At 39.4% G+C, this 22,584-nt stretch overlaps 2 pseudogenes across 1 annotated transcript; one reads left to right on the top strand and one right to left on the bottom strand.

Moving 5' to 3' along the window:
- The first annotated feature begins 178 nt into the window (after window positions 1–178).
- LOC111337045 (extracellular calcium-sensing receptor-like) lies at window positions 179–16,675 on the top strand (annotated as a pseudogene). The gene is made up of 2 exons (XR_015988457.1): window positions 179–684; window positions 12,063–16,675. The product of XR_015988457.1 is annotated as an extracellular calcium-sensing receptor-like (transcript).
- Window positions 16,662–19,932, bottom strand: LOC148743192 (uncharacterized; annotated as a pseudogene).
- Between the last annotated feature and the right edge of the window lie 2,652 nt (window positions 19,933–22,584).

Here is a 22,584-nt window from a genome sequence, read left to right as displayed (position 1 = left end):
TGGATCCCTCCATTGTACCTAGAGTGTTAAGTATTAAAGATAAATTTTTGCCTTCAACTGTTTACTCAAAAAATCCTGAAATCGACTTCGCACTACACCAATAAGGGAGGTTCAGATTAAAATGAATGAACAATGTCCAGGCTTAGGATGGACACCCGAAAAATGCAGCATTTTCAGCCGGCCTGTTTTCCAGTTTCCATCCCTTGGACAGAAACCCTCTTTCGATATTCTTTTCAATGACGTTAAAACATAAATAACAATGTAAAAATAAATCGGACATAACCTTTTCGATCTTTTGAAATGGAACGCAAAAGCTTTACACAATAGAACATACAAAATAGACGCCAACAAATTTTAATTTTTAATTTTTAATTTTCTCATGCGAGACATGTCACGCAATGCTAAAAGTGAAACTTTTTAGCATTGCGTGATATGTTTCGCAAAAATTTGACCAATCACATGGCGCGTAAGAAACTAGCCAATCAGAAATGGACAAACAGACCCGCGTATCCATGCAGGATATCAAAACAACCCCTAGGGAGCCGTCGCGCAGAGGACCACACAACGCAGGCTAAAAGAACGCAATATATATTCGGTTCAAGGTTATTGGAGATGAAATAGAGTTCTGGTTTGCTTTCCAAGAAGCAGTAGGGTGAACAGAAAACTTTGACAAAGAGAGCTCAGGTATGTTATTGCTTTCGTTAATATTAACATCGACATTTTATATGTTGTGGCGTGACTGAGAGTATATTGCATTTTGAAAGTAATTAAGTTTGATCGCGAGTTGTGGCAGCCTTAAACGTCTGATATCTACGCATAAACAATATAGTAATTTAATAAAATAAATGCTTTAAGGCATTTTTTGTTTTCGTGAGTGTGTTCTTTAAACAAGAACTGTTTGCGGAGTGAAGTATGGGGCTCTAGGCGGAAATACTGTGGCCACCGCAAACAAGCAAGTTGTGACACATCTTTCACGCATGAAATGCTTTCTTTGTCATTATAATTATTCGCTAAATCATACACTGACACGTCATTCTATTTCTGAGAAACTCAAGTAGAAACTTGCTTTTGTAGCTAAACAATGTATTTGCCACCGAATTGAGACTTGAATAGTGCTTTTTTTTATTTGAATCGTCTAAGTTCTTTTCTTCAACATATCAAAAAGAGCTTTTGATGGTTAAATTTACATGCGCCACTGGCGACTGTAAAAATAGACAACCAGGGGATGCATGAGTAAGCTGAATATAATGAAAATATAATAGAAATGCTTATAATATAGAGTGAAAAAAAAAACATAATTACACAAACGAAGTTTTATTGTACTTTTCGTTTTCTCGGAGAAACATCTGAAGGGAATATTAAACCGATACCGATTCAAAAAACAATGAGGTTTCACTGACAGTATATACTTACATGTGCAGATGCTAAAATAAGTAAAAAGAAATCCTTACGCTGAAAACACGAAAACATTATCCGAATGTTCTGCCTGATTACCTGTTCAAAAGTAATACAAAACATTGTTAAACCATATACTGCCATGTTCGACAACTGTTTCTTTGTTTTTTTAAGTCCTTCATGAACTGTATCTTGTTTTTAAAGCAGGTATGGGTGGATGTATAAAGCATCAGCTTGAAAACTGAATCGACCAATCAGATGATGTGTATTAGGTTATAAAGGGGAATAAGGATTATTACTATTCAACTAAATGACGAAAGACCCGAGGGGAGCTACAGCTATGTACAAAATAGACCAAAGTAAAATAACCCCAAGGGCACACAAACAAAAAGGACCAAAGTCACGATATTCATGTTAAATAATTTGAATATATCAATAAAGTTGAAATGGTAAACCATTTCAACTTTATTGATATATTCAACCAGATACGTTATTGGAGGGAACATGGCAACGAGAAAAACACAAATAAATTAGTGGAATAAAAAACGTTCGTTGATACCTGTGGGATTTAGACTGCCGGTTTGAAAGATGAGCTTTTGTTCAAGAGTTTTACGGCTTTCCGTGCTACCAAAGTGTAAGGAAAGACCGCAGATTGCCATATGTTGCTCAGAATGATTAGGTAAATTAAAATGTGTAGCGACTGGTTTCGATGTGTCCTTGTCATTCCTCTCCACGTCGCGAAGGTGTTCTCGGAATCGGTCACCTAGTCTAACGTAACTCCATTTTCTGCCTTTAAAAGCACACACAACCCACAATTCCTCTATTCGCTCCGACGAAGGGCTAACGCTCGAAATGTCAGCTTTTATAATCGTAACGGCGGCCAATTTACCATTTCAACTTTGTTGATATATTCAAATTATTTCGTTACCCCCACCGACGCAGCCCCAAACGGTTTCTTTAGAAACTATCAGCCTTTATTCATGTTAAATACCCTATGTAGATAGTGCACGTTATTAGCGACACCCACGTTAATCTGGGCCTTGCGTTAGAGATTTCTAGTTTTGCAAATAAATTTCTTCTTTCATTGGAACGTGAATATCTCATTCTTTCATTTCGAAGCAGGCCTAGGGATGGCGATTGAAGCAGGAAAATCTGATGTAAAAGTTTTTTCTAAGGGTTTTTGGGATGCTTTTGTTTTAGAGCGATGATTTTCTGTTAAACAAGAACAAAAAGAAGTGCTAAAAAAGACCGGAAGATTATCTGTAATGACCTTTTAGAACAACAAGCCCTTCATCTTGAAACGATTCGTCAAGTTGGAAATGAAAAACTTTTTTGAAGGAGCATTTTAAAGCCAATACATCTTTGGATGGGAAAGCTCCAGACGCCACGAATTTCTTCAAGTTCTTGATACTTTTCTGTAAACTTTTTTAAGGCACTTACTAATCTTTCAAGAACAATTTGTCTAACGATCAAGAGCTTCTAGAGTTGGCGATAATTTTGTTTATTTTCATGACTTAATGTTTGATCCAGTGGGGTGATACTGACGTTAAAAAAGAAAATAGATGCTTACTCTTTAAGGGTTTAAAGGATACTCTTATCTGCCAACGAGTAACTGTTGTCGACAAGTCATTGTGACGGTTGCATCTTACAAGTGGATGTATTTTTTCCAAATTGGTGTCAGATTTGATGGTTTTTTTTTTTGTCATTCAATATCTTAGCATAAATACAACAATTAAGCTGATCACAAAGTGATAATTTGTTCGCATACTTCAAGAAAGCAAGGTGAAAAATGTTCAAATCTACTATTGCAATATTGATATCGGCGACTGAACTTTATCAACTGGCCTGTCAAAACTGAAAGAAAGAATGATGGCGTTTATTCGGGAGGAAGCCTACTTAAAATTTTGGCCCACTCAACTGGCGCTTATTCTCGGAATTACAGCATCCTTGTTCTGCTGGGAGATATCTCTTTTCAGTTTTGTTAAGCCCGCGGTGAAAAGTAGAAGTTGCGCATGTTGAGTTACAAGTGAGAGTCAACAACTTTCGGAGAACTCTTCTCAACAAATAAGAAATAGACAGTCAAAGACTGCATGTGGATTTTGGTATAGCTCAACCTATTTAGCACTGAAAAGAACTAGAAGTTGTTTTAATGAGGTAATGTTCCAGGATATTTGTTTCACGTGTAAAACAGAAAACCTGCTGCATCCCACGTATTTATAAGTAGGCTGTTCCACAAAAGAAAGATGATTCAAGAATATATTGTCTAATTGACATTCAACCAATAATTGAAATGGTAACAAATAATAATATTTACAATGATGATAATGAATATTTACATAATGATATATCAAAGGGATTAGCTCGAAAGCCTCATGGTTCCCCTGGTTCTCTAGGCTCCAACAATGATTACCTATGCTTCCTTTAATTTTGCCTGTTAATTGGAAACAGTTTTTTCATTTTATTGCAATTTCATTTTTTGAGACTTTTGTATTAGAATATTCCGTCATTCTGCGTCTTAAGATATTCCGCCATTCCGCCGTTCCGTTTCCCCACTCCATCACTCTGTTAAATAACTGAAGGTATCGTATTTTGCAGCTTGTTCGCTTCGCTCTCTTAAATTAGCGGCCCTTTTCGGCAAAAGTCGCTGATTCAAACAGTAAACCGCTCTCCTTTCAACGAAAAAATTTTATTCAAAGCTAACACGTTGTGCAGATCACGTCTATTGAGATATTTCTGCGGGGAAAAGGGCCGGAGCGAATTCAAATATTTCAGTCCAATTTTTGGCAAACCGAAATTTAGCAAAATCTTCACAGTTTCCAAATTTTGGCGGCAATCGCATCAAACTAAATCCTCTAACCAAAAGTTCACTGATCGATTCATATACCAATCACAAACCCATCTCATTCTTAAAAGAAATACGGCAAAACGGATCCCTTTTTCCGGCTGATCTTTCGCGTTTTGGTTGACGCTTGCGCCCTTGTGCTGGCTTCAATACTTGCAGCGGAAGGAGAATTTCTCTTTCAAGCCATGCGTTCTCTAAATTGCTGTCGGTATAACCGGACCCGGGGAACGATTCATGGACATTTGACTAAAAGCGGCGCTCAGATTCGTGGACGAGGAAAATCCTGCTATCGCACACCAAACTAGACGAGCGGACAAAAATTTTTTTCCCGATGAAATTTTATCCAGATAGATCTTGCATATCGTGACAGCTAAAAAAACAAAAAGAACAAACAAAAAAAAGCATGACTGTATGTTTTGCCAAAATTTGGAGGCCTCCGAGGCAGGATACTGGGTTGTTTGAAGATTGGCGAAAATTTGGCGATTTGCAAAAACTTGGCAATTTTTTTCAAACTGGGGGTCGTACTAAACTTACGCTACTTGTTGAAAGATTTTTCATTTAAACAAACAAACAGAAAAACTCTAGTGCGACAATCATGCGCCGGTGAATGCCACTGTAAAATTATTTTGAGATGTTAATCGTCTTTGATAGTGTCATGTAAAGCAAGAACCGAAAGATTATGTTGTTGGATATACATAATTTACTGATTTAAACGGTAAAATTTATTTATTTATTATTATTTATTATTTATTTAATGATTTGTACCAAGTAATGGAGCAGAAACAATAGGACATGGGTCCCCTACGAGGTTTAAGCTCCAACAAACCCACCCATCCCATCCCAGTGGGAGGACATCCATCACACAGTAATCTCGTGCGTGGGAAATTAACCTCTCCTACCCCTAACCCTGCAGGAGACGGGACCTCCATTTATTCGTCCCTATCCGAGGAGACTAGAATATCTAACCATTTCTTGATGTTATAGAAAGGTAGCATATTCTTCTCAATTATTTTAAGACCTTGAGTGTTGGTCCGGCCGGAGCTCGAACCCTCGACCTCCCGCACAACAGTCCAGCGCTCTATCCATTGAGCTAACCGGGAGGCGGAATGCTCTCTCTTCAAAGGAAAAAAATTTCCTATAAGTTTTATGATGCACCTATCACACCTATTAAGATATTTCTCCAGGGAAAACTTCTGTTTTAACACGAGCACAATTCTGAATTGATTGTGAGATGTTTATCGCTTTCTAGTGTTCTCCATCGTGTCACGGTAAGTCTTTGTAGTGTCATGACCTGTCACGGCTAGAACTGAAAATATTATATCTTCGGATCTTAATAATTCGCTGATTTAAACGATAATAGGCTCTCTCTTTAAAGAAAAAAAATATTCCTTGAAGTTTCATGATGTGCCGATCTAACCTACTGAGATATTCCTGCAAGAAAAACTTTCGTTTTTAAATTCGCGCGCAATCCTGAAATGATTGTGAGGTGCTTATCGTCTTCTGCGGCCTTCCTTAGTTTCATGGCAAGAACTGAAAACGTACTGTGCTGGTGGCTATAAGCAAAGAAATCACAAAAGGAAAGAACTCAACTGTGTTTATAACATAACCAAAGTAAAGCGCGCGCTCTGATTGGTCAATTTAGCGTCCCCCATTTGCACATGGGTGTACGCTGCTGACGTGAGCAAATGCAAAGACTATTTTTCCGCGCGCGCTTGTTTTTTTCTGGTCACGTAAGATTTGTTAAATAAAAGGGAACTCTTTGGCTACAATGTATCAATGTTATGTTATAAAACAAATGGTAAACACCACAGCGTACACTATTGAGTTATGGATGCACTTGGGAGGTTTGCTAAGCACTCAAGAAGCTAGAGTCGCTCTCGGCTATCGCCTCGAGCGACTCTTACGCTTCTTTCGTGCTTAGCAACCTCCCGCGTGCATCCATAACTCAATAGTGTACGCTGTGGTGTTTACCATTTGTTAAATCGAATGCGAATTTCGAACTACCATGAAACTCCGAAAAAAAACGATAAGGAGCATCGGGAAACATCGGGTCGAAATCGGGTCAAGATCGGAATTCTATCGTTACACTCAATCACCCACGTAATCACACATCGCTCCCTGAAGGAGACAGAAGCCACAAAAATGTCTTTACATCGACTATAACACGAAATAGTACTGGTCATCGATCCCTTAAACTACCATTAGTGACCAAGATAGAATTTTTCCTTACAATATCAAGACAATATCAAGCAGACAAATGATGAAAATGAATCAAAATATCAATTAGGGGATTATTAGCTGATCCAATACTAAATTACTCAAACTCATATCATGAATTTATGGAAAACAGTAAGGAAAATTTGAAATGAGATCTTTGGAGTACAAGAGTTCGTTGCGGGTTAAGCTCAGGGCCAGATGTTTCAGGATGTTTAGCAAGGTTTAGGATAAGGAAAGGAAAAAAAAACACGACGTCTTTCTTCTCGAAAGGTAAGCTATTGATTCTGGCTGATAATGACAATTGAGAACTTAAAATTATTTGAAAAGTCCATCATTCTTTTCGAAAACTAAATCACATACAGGTTTTCTGACGGAAAGCTTTCATACGAGCAGTTTTAATCAAAATTAATTACCCTGTACAAGATAATTCCATTTATTTCCGTTTCCATAATAAGCGATATTACGCTTTTAAAATCTTCCAGGTTAAAGTTCATCTCTTCGAAATCACTTAAACGCATGCGCGGTCCCTTACACAGCATCAAAGTCACCAATTTAAAATCATATAAATGGAGAAGCAAAGTTAAACTAGCGCGACATTCCTAATTTTGATTATCATTTTAATATCTGACCGCAAATTTAGCGCTAACAAAATTAACTATATCGGTTGAAACTACAACAAATAGCATCAAAGGAGTAAAATGCAGTTGCGGCGAGAAATCTATTCTTTCACGTTTTTACTGGATGCAAGAAAATCGAATAGTTTGTTTGTATTGATAATTTGTTATAATTATACCAGCTGCATTAAAACGGAAGGTAGGTGAGGTAAGAGAAATGATAGTAATAATAATAATAATAATAATAATAATAATAATGGTAATAATACCCTCCTCTGGATTGAGAACAGAGGAAAGAAAGATGAAGAGAAGTCAGTATGGTCCACTACGATGGGAGTTACAAGAACGGTACCCTGGATATACATTCCAGCAGCACAATATTATCATGGACGTGCTTGGGTCAATGACTATGGAAGAGGGATTACGGAAGTTGTTGGGAAAAAAGACAGAAGATGTACTTCGAAACATGCAGAAGTCCGTAGTGTTGAGTACGTTGAACATTGCGAGGACTTTTAGATCATAATATGAACAGTAAAACTACAAAAGGAACTTTTGAAAGGTTGAACATTATAAGAACGTTATATAAGCATGAAGTTTATTCCTACGTATGAATATTAATTTGAAGGACAGCTTTAAACATTGAAGGAAATTTAAATATTGAGCTCCGTATATTAGAAGATTAATCGACTTATGTAGAGAATTTAGTTTATAAGTTTTTTACAATAATCTTATTCACAGAACGTGACTTAGTTGTCATGTATATTAATAATAGATTGTAAATTACCGATGGTAGTATTAGTTGTATCTTAAATAATTTTCCATGTTAGCAAACAAGTTTTTATATTTTTTATAAGTGCAACGATGTGTAGTTTCATAGATTACGCTGTGCGCCCTATGAAACTTTCTTTTCCTGGCATGCTGAAGTTCAATAAACTGCGTAATAATAAAGTACAACTATATTGTAACATGGCAGATTTTTAATGCACTCTGTCCAAATATTTAGATTACGGAAGAAAACGTCAATTAACATATTTTAACCGAAGAAAATTCAGATACCGTAAGGGAGGAGAATGATTTCTTCGTCCCCTGCAGGCACAAGGATTAAAGTACCGTTATCGCTTCGATGCCTTTTCAAGGCTGAAGAAATTCACCGGAAAATACATCCCAGGTGACCGAAGGGAAACAAAGAATTCAATAGAAAATTGAGGAGTTCAAGACGTATTGTGTTTAACAATGTGCATATAACTGCACATCACTCGGGTGATAACTTCTCTACGAAGTGCAAATGAACCCAGCTTTTACAGAAATGTTATCGGCTTGAATGGACAACTACAAGAGCAATACATATTTTATGTTAACATAAATTTCACCTTTGGATGAGCGAAATCTTCTCCACTGAAATTGAATCAAGTTCTCTACAATCAAAACCCACGAGATCTTGTTTATTTCTCATTAATTACGAGAGTTCGAACTTTCGACCCTTAACTTTGATACCTTTCTTTTGTTAAAGTAAACGTTTTGATCTAATTATGAAAGCGGGGCTTTTTCAATTACGCTCCACAAAGTCACGAGTCGAAACAAGTTCCTCAGCAAAACATCTTTCCGTTATGTAACACTTACGTAGAATAAGGAGTTACGAGGTTAACGACACTTTAATGTGGCATCTTGTTGAAACAAATATAGATCGTTCAAACATTTCCGTTCATTCTATTTTTTTCTAGCTCCGTGTAGATCCCAGCTTGAATGTGACAACCAAAGAACTTGACTGCGATAACCAAAGAACCTTCAGGAAAGAAAGAATATTTGATATTAACTAACAGTAACAAAATTCAAAACCGACATCGAAGAGGAACATAGAAGATCATTGATCAAAAACAGGTTTAATTTTTTTTTAACCTGAAAGTGGAGTCACTTACACACCAAGAGGTAGCAGAGGAAACATCACGTGGAACTGAAGTTGAGGTAAGACCTTACGAAGCCGGTCCCTCTGGAACGTTCAGCATAGGCGAGTAAATTCCACTTTTCGGTTTGAAACGCAATAACTGCATCTTAAACAGTTTTTTTTTTCAAGCATTTCTCATATTTCTCCTAAAGAGATTCTGTACTGGATTTTTCCTTCTCTTTCATTGCTACTTTTGAACACTGTGATTTTTAAGGCTTAAAAAAAGTCTCACCGTTGATACTTTGCTTCCAGGTAATCTGTTTTTTATTAGGGTAGGCATTGTATATTTAAAATCACCTTGGCCATAAAGTCAGTTCGTAAACAACAACAACAACAAGAAAAACATCGCAGAACGTGCAGTGAATTTTAATGACATGGCGCATCTTTCGAGAACCTTCTTCAAAGCATAATGGATTCAGGGTAAGAATTTTGGCGAGAACAAATAAGCTTCGTGAAACGATACCTGGCTAAATTCCCGGATGGGCCACGGCGCGGAAAGTAACCACCGATTCAAAACTGTAGCGAGGCTAGTGTCACGTTCCTATGAAGGGTAGATCATGTTACGTGTGTGTTTATCAAAACCTGTTAGAGGACTCAGTCGATGAGGTTAGCAAGGTAGACCCCCCGTAAGTTCAAAAGAAGAAAATCATCTCTGCTAGGTTTTTATTTCATTTACGTGAACTATAGACGACAGTTTATTGTTTTATTTCAGTCTGCAGTCAGTAACGGAACTTGTTGTCGAAGAACACGAAACCAACACAGTTCGAAATGATTTCCCAAAATTAGAAACCTTTTGGGATGATCTGCTGTCAATCATAAGCCTAGCCGAGAGCTAAAGTTTCGGTTGATTGCGTAACAAATCGAACACTACCGAAAGTTACCATGTGACTACGGTGTCATGCACACACCCAGAATCAATTACTGCTGCACACTCGCTAAAGGGTCAAGTTACATTTCATAGTAGTCGCTTTCAAACAACAATTTAGAGTGTAACACTTCAGAGCTTGAGTCTTCAAATAATATTGAAAGAAAAATTCAACAGTAAAATTCAAGACCTGGTTCAGTTCAGGAAAAAATTTCAAGTTTCGCATCCTCATTTTAATCGAAGGGGACGAAACATAGAAACATTAAAACTACAGATTAACTATTCTTGCATGCTGTTCAACAAGAGCAAGAGTCAATTTAAGGGATGCTTTCGATTCCGCTTCTCTCTCATCGTTCGATTGCGTTCGTTTCTTGGCTCTAGTTATTGTCGTATTAAGATCGTCGTCGCTTGCGGGAAGTTTTCCATAGTTAAAAATTTAGCGAATCGAGAGTGATTGAGAGAATGATGGAGGAAAGTGCAAATCTCATTAAACAAAAAAAACAATATCTGATAAACATCTACGAATTTCGCCGCTGACGGGCAAACGTGCCTCAGGAAATTTTGTCTTCTACAGAGTAAACTCATGGACAGAATATTCCAGAAAAACGCAAATGAGATAAAGCAATTATAGGAAAATTGTTATTCTGGATGCAGTTAGTCATGATAGGGTCCAGTTAATCGTATCGCCAATGGGAAGGAAGGGATCCTCCACCAAACACTTCGAATCTCCGCAATTCAGCACAAAAATAAACACTGAAGAAGATGAAGACTTGTTAAGCGCATCATTTGCATAACAATACGATCAGGACGTTTGATTTGCACTCAGCGAGGAATAAAGGTGGTTGGATCAGCTTTAAATTCCCACTTGTGACAAGCGACATCAACCCCGTAATTTCAGGAAGCACATGGGTCTGTTCCCTTCTCTTTTGATAGTAAAATGATAATTTACCATAAAGTGTTATCTGGGTGTAAGCAACAAACCGAGATGATGTTATTATCTGACTAGGCGTTCCATAAACGGGCTTTAATCAAATTTCCTTTGGGTGGCATGGCAAAGGTTTGGCCGGTTTTATTACGCCGTCAAATGATCTAGGCCACGCGAAAAAATTTCATAAAACAAAGAAACATTTTGAATAAACATCGACGAATTTAACCGCCGACGTGCATACATGGCACATGAAATTTTTGTCTTCCACAAAGTTGACTTATGGACAAAATATTCCAGAAAAACGCAAATTACATAAAGAAATTATTGGAAAATTGTTATTCTAGGTGCAACTAGTCATGATAAGATCCAAGTAATCGTATCGCCAATGTAACGGAGGGGATCTTCCACCAAACACTTCGAGTCTCCGAAATTCGGGATAAAATAAACTCTAAAGAAGATAAAGACTTACTCAGCGCGTCATTTGCATAATAAGACGATCAGAACGTTTGCTTTGCACTCAACGAGGAATAAAGTTGGTTGGATCAGCTTTAAATTCCCTCTGGTGACAGGCGACATGAACCTGGTTATTTCAGGAAGCACATGCGTATTAAAAACGATCCTTCACTATCTTAATAAACTGATTAAACCAAAATCCAAGCGGTCTGTTCCCTTCTGTTTTGATATTGAAATGACAATTTACCATGAATTGTTATCTGGGTGTGAGCAACAAACCGAGATGAAATCATTAGCTAACGAGGCGTTCCACAAACGGGCTGTAATCATATTCCCTTTGGGTGGTATGGCAAAGGTTTGGCCACTTTTATTACGCCGTCAAACGATCTAGGCCACGCGAAAAAAAATGTCAACATTTGCAATCAAATATCGGCTAATTAGCTATGATAGTTTTCTTTTCTTCTGTTTATTCAAGAAAGTGAAGCACCCCCGCTATGGCAAACTTGAATTATTGGACTCTATTTGTGAAAGCTGAAGTCCTCGATCGTCAATTTTGGAATTTTTTTTTTTAACCAGGACCCAAGGCATTCAGTGAAACTCTTTGAAGGGACTGCCATTCTTAAGAGGTGCAAAAGCTGAAAACATCTTTAAACGCACAGCAATCCTTTCTTTTGGGACATCAGAACATCTAGAAAAACAAGTCCAGCTCTCTCCTTAAAAAAAAAACCTAATGCAAAAATAATTGTATGTAACTTGAGATTGTAATGACCTTTGAACGTCATCGTCGTGTTTTTTTTATTACATAGGTCTCCAGTTATCATGGGAAAGAAATTTCATCAAAGGCCCTTCAAGATCACTGATTTGTTTGGGAACGATTTCTCTATGTGCAAACAAATGGTCCCACTTCATCTCATCTTGTTGTGGGCGGCACTACAGTTTGAACCAGGTTCTTGTTACCCAAGGCGATTCCATCGACCCGGTAATGTAACATTGGGAGTCATCTTACCACTTCATGTGAAAAACTCAGAGGATAAATGCGGCGAATTTTATCCGCGTGGACTCGGTTTCATCGAGGCGATCACGTTTGCAATCGACCGTATCAACAACGACACCAACCTACTCCCCAACGTCACACTAGGATTTGACATTCGAGACTATTGTGATACACCCGTTTTGGCCATGAGCACAGCATATGACTTCGTTAAAAGCAATTACTTGAATGAGTTGCCTGAAATAGGCTTAGATAATCTAACGGATCCCATATCAGCAGTTATTGGCGCCGAGGATTCCAGCAGTAGCACTCTGATTTCGAGTCTTCTTCAAGTGGTTGGTATACCAACAATGAGTCCGTTGTCGACCAGCGAGGAACTTAGTTCTCCTTACTTTAGCACATTCTTTCGCACCATACCCCCTGACGGAGAGCAGGCAAAAGCCATGGTGGATATTATAGAACATTACGGGTGGACGTACATCGCAGCCGTCGCTATCGACAATTCGTACGGTCGATATGGGTTACGCGCTTTAGAGAGAGAAGCGTACGACCGCAGGACGTTTTGCGTCGCGTTTTCCGAGTACTTTACGTATTCCAGCGACAAAGGGAAAATAAAAACGATCGTGAGGAAGCTCAAAGCGGCCGAAAACATCAAAGTGGTCGTCTTATGGAGCAACTACGAGGCGGCCAAACGGTTTTTAGCAGAAGCGACCGCACAAGGATTGGAAGGTCGAACGTTCCTCATTAGCGAGTCCATAGCAGTTTCAGAAGAGGTCCTGGAAGAAAACTCTGCCATCCTCAAGGGAGCTTTGGCAATACAGCCATATTTTTTTGCAGATGAGCCACTAGAGAAGCATCTCAGAGGAATAACAGTAAATGATACCAGATCTAGTGCTAACCCATGGTGGGAAGAGTTTTGGACAAACCACCTTAACTGTTCGTGGAAAACTGGTTCAACAGACGAGTGTAGAGGTGATGCAAAGTTAGATCAGCGGGCCTTTTCTCAAATACACACTGCCTATTTTCCTTATGTAACCGACGCTGTGTACGCACTAGCCCATGCCATAGATTCAATGTACAAGTGTAAAGAGGCAAGTGGGCTGTTAGAGAATGGAAAATGTCCAAGCACACACTCTATAATCAAACCTGAAGACATCGTTGTGTATCTCAGGAATGTTTCATTTGATGGAATCACGGGACGGATACAGTTCACCAAAACCGGCGATCCTTTCTCTTCTTCGTACGACATCGTGAACCTTCAGAAACGAGGCTATCGCTACGCAACTGTTGAAGTGGGAACATGGATCGGAAGGAAACGTAATAAACTCACAATAAACAGCACACTCATCAAGTGGAGTGACCCGGAAGACACCGAGAAACCGGTGTCTGTATGCAGCCGAAGCTGTCCTCCAGGAACTAAGCAAACTGCGACTATATCTTGCTGTTGGGAGTGCATAAAATGTCCAGTCGGTAGCATCAGCACGGAGTATAGCTCCCAAAACTGCTCCCAATGTCCAGAGGAACACATGTCAAACGAAGAAAGTACGGCATGTCTTCCCTTACCGGTTATTAACATTAAATGGAGCGACACTTCAGCGGTGATATTCACGTTTCTAACAACGATTGGCCTATTTGGGACGTGCGTGACTTTCACTATTTTCCTGAAGAACCGCAATACCCCATTGGTGAAGGCTTCCAATCGAGAACTGAGCTTCTTCTTGTTGTTCGCCATCGCTTTGTGTTTCGTGTTGACTTTGCTTCATCTCGCACAACCCAGTACGGTTCTTTGTTGCATCGTGTATCCATGGAGATACTTCGTCAACACCGCGTGTGTATCAGTCTTGTTCCTCAAGACAAACCGTCTGGTGCAAGCATTCCAAGAGAAAGTTATCCCAGACTGGTTCAAGCGCTACGTCGTGGACCGCAGACGTCAATTCCTTGTCGTCTCCCTACTCAACATGGTCGAAGTTATCCTCACCGTCTTGTGGCTGGTGATAGATCCCCCACACGAACACCAGGAGGTGCGACCACAAACACACGTCTTCCATACTTGTCTGCCATTCCGCACAAAGGTCGGAATGGTCTTTAGAGCCGTCATGTTCTCGTATTTCATTTTCCTCTCTGTATTAGCCTCCATTTATGCCTTCAAAGCGAAGCATCTTCCCGAGAATTTCAACGAAGCCAGGTACATCGGCTTCGCCATGAACGTTTTACTAATATCCTGGATCTCATTTTATCCAGTGGATTCGTCCTTGGAGGGATATTACACTACCATAGTTGCATGTGCCACAGCCCTGGTCACTGCATATGGACTTCTGCTGTGTATTTTCGCTCCTAAACTCTTTGTTATTGTTTTGCACCCAGAGCAAAACACACACGAGTTCACGAAAGCCGAAATTGGTCAGTTTACGTCAAGCGTTTCACAAGTTAAAATGACGGTCCAGCCCGCCAGTGGAATTGAAAATGACTCTTATTGCTCTACGACATGAGCACTGTTGCGGTAAAACAAACCTTTGAAGTGTACAAACAAGATAAAGTGAACTGCAAAGTTTGGTCGTGGCGGTTTACTCGATGAGAGCGTAAAATTAATCTTATTTAATACAGGGAAGCTGTAGGTTTTTAAGAATTTTGTCGATACTCAACGAAAGAGTCATGATCTTCGTTTCCTCTACGACCAAAGTTTGCTTTACATATTCACAACTATGAAGGTGCAACGGCTAAGATTATTCAAGTTCGTAAAGTAGTTTCACCTCTCCAAACATGGGACAAACTCGTCTGCATTGTTTATGTTTGTTTGTTTGCTTTTACCATGCGATTTTTATTAAGACTGGACGACTGAAAGATAAGTACAGCCAGCGAAGTCATTAAGCACTCGGTATTTAACAAATGGTAAACGCCACAGCGTACGCTTTCGAGTTATGGATGCACACGGGAGGTTGCTAAGCACGAAAGAAGCGTAAGAGTCGCTCGAGGCGATAGCCTCGAGCGACTCTAGCTTCTTGAGTGCTTAGTCAACTTCCCTAGTGCATCCATAACTCAATAGTGTACGCTGTGGTGTTTACCATGTGTTTTATAACATAACATTGATACATTGTAGCTAAAGAGTTCCCTTTTATTTAACAAATCTCACGTGACCAGAAAAAACAAGCGCGCGCGGAAAAATAGTCTTTGCATTTGCCCACGTCAGCAGGGTACACCCATGGGAAAATGGGGGACGCTAAACTGACCAATCAGAGCGCGCGCTTTACTTTGGTTATGTTATAGTTTAACTTTTTGACACCTGAGAGCGGGTAGAATCTCATTTCTTACGAAGGTATCTCTGGTGAATCAAACAATAGGCTCGTGAGAATAAAGAAAATAATCGCAAACTTAAAAAGCTCTTGATTTTTAACAAAACTCTCCTCATCAGTACTCTAGGAAATATGCTAGTTGTTTTAATGTGAAAGCGGGTGCTGGCGTCAGAGGGATAATTTCAAAACACGCACAGGTCAGTTTATTAGCTAAAGAACAAAAGAATGTTCCAAGTTCACCCAGATCTCCACATTTTAATACAGTTGCTTTGCCATTAGAATTTGACATACCATCACCGTTTCTAGCATGAGGGTCAAAAGTATAGAATGAGCCACTTGATTCACCTGCTTGTAAGTTCTGAAAGTATTCATCAATGCCGAACAAAAGGAAAGGCAAGGATAAAGGGTGTCATTCGCATTGATCAACCTTTGTCGGTGCTCTGTCCATATTTTATGCTGTACATATCACAGTCAAGGTTTTATCCTTCAAAACTCGCGAACCGCTTTTCGGCAAGACCAACACATTTTCAGGAATGTTCAACGTCATTGTGCTTGAGAAGTTTTCTTTTCAGTCAGAGCTTGAAAAATAAATGGACTCGATGGTCGAATGGATTGCTCTCCACGGATGAAATCGACGCAAAATTTGTCTCAAAGCCCATACAGTCATTTGAGTTTGCAGTTGAATGTTTAGCGTCAACGAGCGATCCAGGATAAGGATAAGGATAAGGATAACTTATTTAATGTCAAAAAATACACAGAGAGTGGTCGCCCAATCCCCCGAGCCAGAGGCTCAAGATAAAAGTGTTTGACAATATAAAAGAAAACTAAAATTGTAATAGCACCGATTAAATTAGAAATAATGTATATCTACAAAAAAAAAAAGAAAAAAACCAATCAAAGGTAACCACTGCATTGACAGCCGATAAAATTTAACTTAGTTAAAAGTCTCCAGAAGGATGATGCCTTAGATGCATTTTTTACAGCAGACGGTAACTGGTTCCAAGTACGTGAGATCAAATACGCGTATGAGCCATGAAGGAATCTGCTATTATATGAAGTTTGTACTACGTTTAGACCACTACTTCTAAGATTATATGGTGTAACTCGGGGTTTAAATAAATCGGCTATATAGTCTGGACCATTCTCCCTAAAACATTAAAAAATATTATCAAAAATTGTTCAATACGTTTATGTTCTAAAGTATTCATGCTTACCATCCTAAGGATTGATTCATAATCCGTACTTTTTCCCAAACTCGTTATAGTTCGTAGACCATAATAGTTGGCATCTTCCATTTTTTTGTTGAGTGTTTTACATATACTCATAAATAAAGAGTTGCAGTATTCAAAATGTGATAATACAGAACTCTTGTAAAGAAGTAATATGGTATTTGCCGGTACTAAGCGCTTAAGGAGGCGAAGTGCGCCTATCTCAGAATATACTTTCTTTAACATGATATTTATATGTTCCTTAAAAGATAATTTGTTATCTAAACATATTCCAAGGATCTTTAGGTGGTCTTTAATATCGACAGGAGTGCCGGTAAACTCCAGGTCATATCGATAGGATGAGTTTCCAAGGATCATCGCTTGGGTCTTGTCCTCGTTGACCTGTAGATAGTTAGAGACAAACCAGGAAGATAGTCTTCCCATGTCTTGGTTTAATATGTGTTGAAGAACAATTTGGCTATGATTGGCCGTATATTGAGTTGTATCGTCTACATAGAGGCGGAGGGAAGAAACGGTGACGGTTTCGTTTATGTCGTTCATAAAGATGTTAAATAGTAAGGGACTAAGGAGACTTCCCTGTGGAACGCCACATCGTACCGGTGACCAGCTAGAGCACTTGTTGTTGCATATTACCCTTTGCTTGCAGCCATGCAGATATGATCTTAAGAGTTGAAGAACCGGTTCCTGAACGCCATAAGCCTTTACTTTTGCAAGCAGTAAATTATAGCATATGCTGCCAAAAGCCTTGGACAAGTCGATGGCAATCACACCCATCTCATTCTTTTCGTCAAGGGCGTTTCTCCAATCATCCGTCAGTTTGATTAGCGCCGTAGCGCATGAGTGTCCCTTGAGGAAGCCTGATATGTTAGATGAAAGTGTAGGTGCGAAAGAGGCATAGAGCTGATCAAACATTACATTTTCAAATAGTTTGGAGATTGCAGGAAGTATACTGACTGGTCGATAATTGTTCTTGTTGGTTACTTCATTGTTTTTGTGGATAGGGGTGACATTACTCATTTTCCAATGACTTGGAAGAGTACTTGTGCGAATGCAATAGTTAAACAGATTTGTCAGAGGTGTAGCCAGAGCTGCAGCAGATAGTTTCAGAATCTTAGGAGGAAGGCCATTGTGGCCAGTAGCTTTCTTGACATTTAACTTAAGTAAATTGTCTATTATGACTTCTGCTTTAATTTCCGTAAAAGTAAAGTCAAGTAGGTACGACTTGTTCTTTATTACTGCAATACTGGAATGGCCACTAAAAACCTCCTTTGTGAGATTCAAGACTGATTCCTGTATTCTCGGACTCGCAAAGAAATCATTTAGGACAGCGCTCGGATTAGTTATTAGTTGCCCATTGTCCAAAAGGCGGATGTCAGCAGAGCCATCGATATTCGATTTGTTATTTGAGAGGAGCGGTTTCATCTTTTTCCAGAATAGACCAGTATTTGATGTTGTTGAGGCCATATCAGCACAGAAATCCTTTATTGCCCTTCTCTTCATTGCTGTGATTGAGTTTCTTTGTTTCCTGTATTTAGACCAATTTAAATCTGTTGGTACACGACGAAACTTCTTGTAGAGTCGATTTCGTGTTCGAATCTGCTTTTGAGTGTCGGCGCTGATCCACGGCAATTTGTTGTTGCAAAGCTGTATTCGTTTCACAGGTGCATGTTCGTCGAGGACTTATTTGAACAGGCCAGACCAATGAGACCATATATCGTCGATGTTTTCAAAGAGGTAAGAGCTGTTCCATGGAATGTTTCTTAAATCAGAGAGAAATGCAATTTTGATCCAAATTCTTTATAGATCTAAAATCTATTAGGTCTTGGCAACTTTTGTTTCTTAACATCGAAAATCAAATCGCGATCACTAGTCCCAAATTGCAAATTTCCGCTTGTTGCTAGTCTCTCAGGGTGTGATGTTAGAACAATGTCAAGCAATGTGCTTGAACAATTAGTTGTCCTCGTAGCCTCGTGAATAACGTTAGTTAGGCAAAATTGTTCTATGAAACTCGTTAGATCTTTCTTGGGGCCGTTTAAGTTATCAGAGGATTCAAGCGCCTCCTGGTTAGCTCAATGGGTAGAGCGCTGGACTATTGTGTGGGAGATCGGGGGTTCGAGCCCCGACCGGACCAACGCTCAGGGTCTTAAAATAATTGGGAAGAATTTGCTGGCTTTCTATAACATCAAGAAATGGTTAGATATTCTAGTCTTCTCGGATAGGGACGAATAAATGGAGGTCCCGTCTCCTGCAGGGTTGGGGTAGGAGACGTTAATTTCCCACACACGAGATTACTGCGTGATGGATGTCCTCCCCTGGGGTGGGATGGGTGGATTTATTGGGCCCGCAGTAATCGGCGCAAGCTGTTGCGGTGTCCCTGCCGGTTGGCGAAGCTAAATAAAATAAAACAAAATAAAATAAGCATATTCATATTAAAGTCTCTGATAAACATGATTTCTTTGCGTTTGACGTACATTCTCTCAGCTGTTGACGCACAGTCTGGAATAAAATCCGTGATTTTACATTTCCCAGGAGAGCGGTAACAAGCACATATCAGGAACCAATTATTTGCATATCCCTCTACGTCTAAACAAATTGATTCAACTCCTTCCGCCTCGAAATTAATCAGACGGTGGGCCATTAAGTTCGATCTGATATAAACGAGTAGTCCACCTCCTCCTCTTTTTCTGTCCCGTCGAATAATACGATATTGGGGGTGGGCAATTAAAGAAGAAGAGGTAGTCCCATCAATCTTGCTCTCAGAGATAAAGAAGATATCAAAAGCACGTACATCGAGTAGATTAACAACTTCGTCTGCTTTGCCTAAGATGCTATTTACATTAAGATGACGGATTTTCAAGTTGCTCTTATAGTAGCCGTTTGTGGTCGTAGAAAACCACTCTATCGGTGATTGTAATGATTGCGAATCACTCTCACTGGAGTATTCTATGTCCAGTAGCGCTGATTCCGAAAACGAAGAAATCAGTTCCTCGGTGGACTTGGTGGAAAATGGTAGAATTGCTAAATAACAGTAGTTGCACATCCATGGCTTTAGTGAACCTGTAGAAGCATTAACAGCTCGACATTTTGAATCTATGATTGCAAGCTTTTCTTTCGCCTCAACGGGCAAATGTAACTCAAAGGTCGAAGTATTTACCTCAACGGGCATTGCTCGAAATCGATCAATATTTCCACGCGTGCATTTTACGTGATATCATCACAGGCACCCCAGATATAAAAAACGCAATCGACTGCTGCCTCGCTAGAGCTCGCCAGCAATAACGAACAATTTGGAGAATATACGTGATGATGTTAGGGCCGTAAATGGTCAATAGTATAAACAAAGAACAGAATCTTTAGATTAAACCAAGCGAATTATGCAATTTAAATCATCCTTTGGTTTCTTAATGTACTGCACCATACGATCGTTTGATTTGAACTTGTTCATTTTCGGTCGCACACAGTGATTATCTGACTATCTCACAGGTTAACTTGGGGTTGAATAAAGGGGTAAGTTTCTGAAGAGACTGCGGTGCTGCGTCGGTGCTAGTAGCAAGGTAACTTTGGTTTTATCAACTGAGTTGATAACTGTAAATTGGCCACCGTCGAAGATTTCAAAGCTGACGTTTCGTGTGTTAGCCCTTCGCCATTCGCTCTGACGAAGGGTTATGGCTCGAAAAGTCAGCTTTGAAACTATTTACGGTGGCCAATATTTGACATTATCAACTGAGTTGATAAAGCAGTAAATGTTATGGACCCGGGGGTAACATGTGAAAGTGTAGTGTGATCGTCCGACTGAGTGTAGTCCTCAGAAGGACTGTTGTCGGTGGTAGTGACTGACGTTTCGACAACCTGTGCAGAAGTCATCATGAGAGTCATGTGAATAGTTGTTGTCAGTAGAATGTTCTTTGTCCAGTTCGTGTAAAATTATTGGTCAGTTTTGCCGTGATGTGATTGGCTGTAAGACTCAAATGGCGTAAGTCGGTCGTGATTGGTCTGTTTCGATCCGTCGGTAAAGTTTGGTCGTCCATATCGGTTCGTTTGTAATGTTAATGTCTTGAATGAGTCGTTTGTATGGAGCCGGTAGTAGTTGATACCTGTTCAGGGGAGCTGTTCAAAGTTAGTGAACCAGCTTTCCAGAGTCAGCTGTTGATTAACAATTGGTTCATGCTTAAGCGTGCACTATCGAGTTATGGAGCACGTGGGAAGTTTGGAGAGCACGAAAGAAGCGTAAGAGTTGCCCGAGGCAATAGCCCAGGGCAACTCTTGCTTCTTTTGTGCTCTCCAAAGTTCCCACGTGCTCCCCAACTCGATAGTGCACAGCTAAAAGCACGAACCAATTGTTTTATAACATAGCCGGTGGAATTGTGCATCAACTCCGACGCGAAAAACAGACAACAATATCAGAAGTGATTGTTCGCGATAGGCAAAAAATTAAGCAAAATAGGAATTGGCTTTATTTCATATTTTCTGTTGAAAGCTCGAGACAATTTTAAAACAGAAAAATTTAAGCTTACCTTTGAATGTTGAAACAGACCAGTTTGTCATTTGTTTGGTTTTACCAGAGTGTCTTTCTGTCAAGATTTGTTGCATTTCACCCTCGGATAGTGCATCGGCGCTGATGCAGAGTCTCCTTTTCCGTTGTTTTTCTCTTTCTCTGCCTAATTTAAGAATTATAGCCCGAGGGAAAAGGTCGGAAAATTGTCTTCGTTTTGGGACTGGTGTGCCGAGTCACTGTTTGTATCCATTATTGTCGCGAAATATATTATTTTTCCCTGCGCTAACAATGGCCTCTCCCTGGAAAAATAAAAATTTCTGACGAAGCGATTTGTTCACGATATCAGCGTGCACTATCGAGATTTTGAGCACGCTTACGTATAATGAATTTGATTGCGCGGCTCTGCTAGCTCTGTTCTAATTCCTTTTGAAAAAATTCTCTTTTGCCGTGAACGGTAAAATTATTAATAATATTTTTCATTGGACTTCAATAAGCTTTTTGCTAATTTTCTCGTGATATTTTCAGTTCGCTTAAGAGGGAGCGATCTTCATTTTTTCATTCTCATCAGAAGATAGCCATTTACTCTTACTTCTGTACAATCATGAGCTCAACCGAGTACGAAAAACCCAAGAAAGGACTTTGATTTATAAATTTAAGACCAAGTTCACACCTGAAAGATGAATATAACGCAATCTCCGGGTGGTTTACACGAGAGGAAGTCAAAGGTCTCTTTAATTTCCTCCTGAGGTAGCCCGGCGGCTCACCAGGATGAAAAAGGAGATCTTTCGGTCCAATAACTTTTGTCTGTGGAGATTATCAAGCTAATAACTGACAAGATTGTGCCCGTTGGTTCATTAGTGACAGCATTAATTACTTCAAATCTGTACTCCACGAGTTTGACTAATGGTCGTGGGTCGTGGGTGTGGGTGTGGGTGTGGGTAAAAGTCGTGGGTGTGGTTAATACTTAATAATAAAAATAACCATTTAAAATATTAAATATAATAATACATAAATTTTATACAACCCTGTCATTCATTAATTTAACTGTTCTTTCTTCTAGTTATTTTATTTTGTTTATTCAATTTACCCTACCTTACGTCTATTTTTATCTGTTATCTCACTGTCAATGAAATTAGTTTCAGTTTCGCGACGCATTTCGAGATCTCGTCTGATAACAAAGGGAAGAGAGATAAATCTTGTAATTACACACTGTATACACGTTTTTCGAGCTGTGCCGTCAGCGGTCTGCGGTCTGCGTTCTGCGTTTTCGAGGTCTGTGTTAACGAGACACCTGAGTTGCTTTGTACGATTGTACCAAAAATG

The sequence above is a fragment of the Stylophora pistillata genome, chromosome 1 (assembly GCF_964205215.1).
Source record: "Stylophora pistillata chromosome 1, jaStyPist1.2, whole genome shotgun sequence".
In the NCBI taxonomy this organism is placed as follows: Eukaryota; Metazoa; Cnidaria; class Anthozoa; order Scleractinia; family Pocilloporidae; genus Stylophora; species Stylophora pistillata.
Note: the sequence above shows the minus strand (reverse complement) of the source record. Positions and strands in the feature narration are given on the sequence as shown.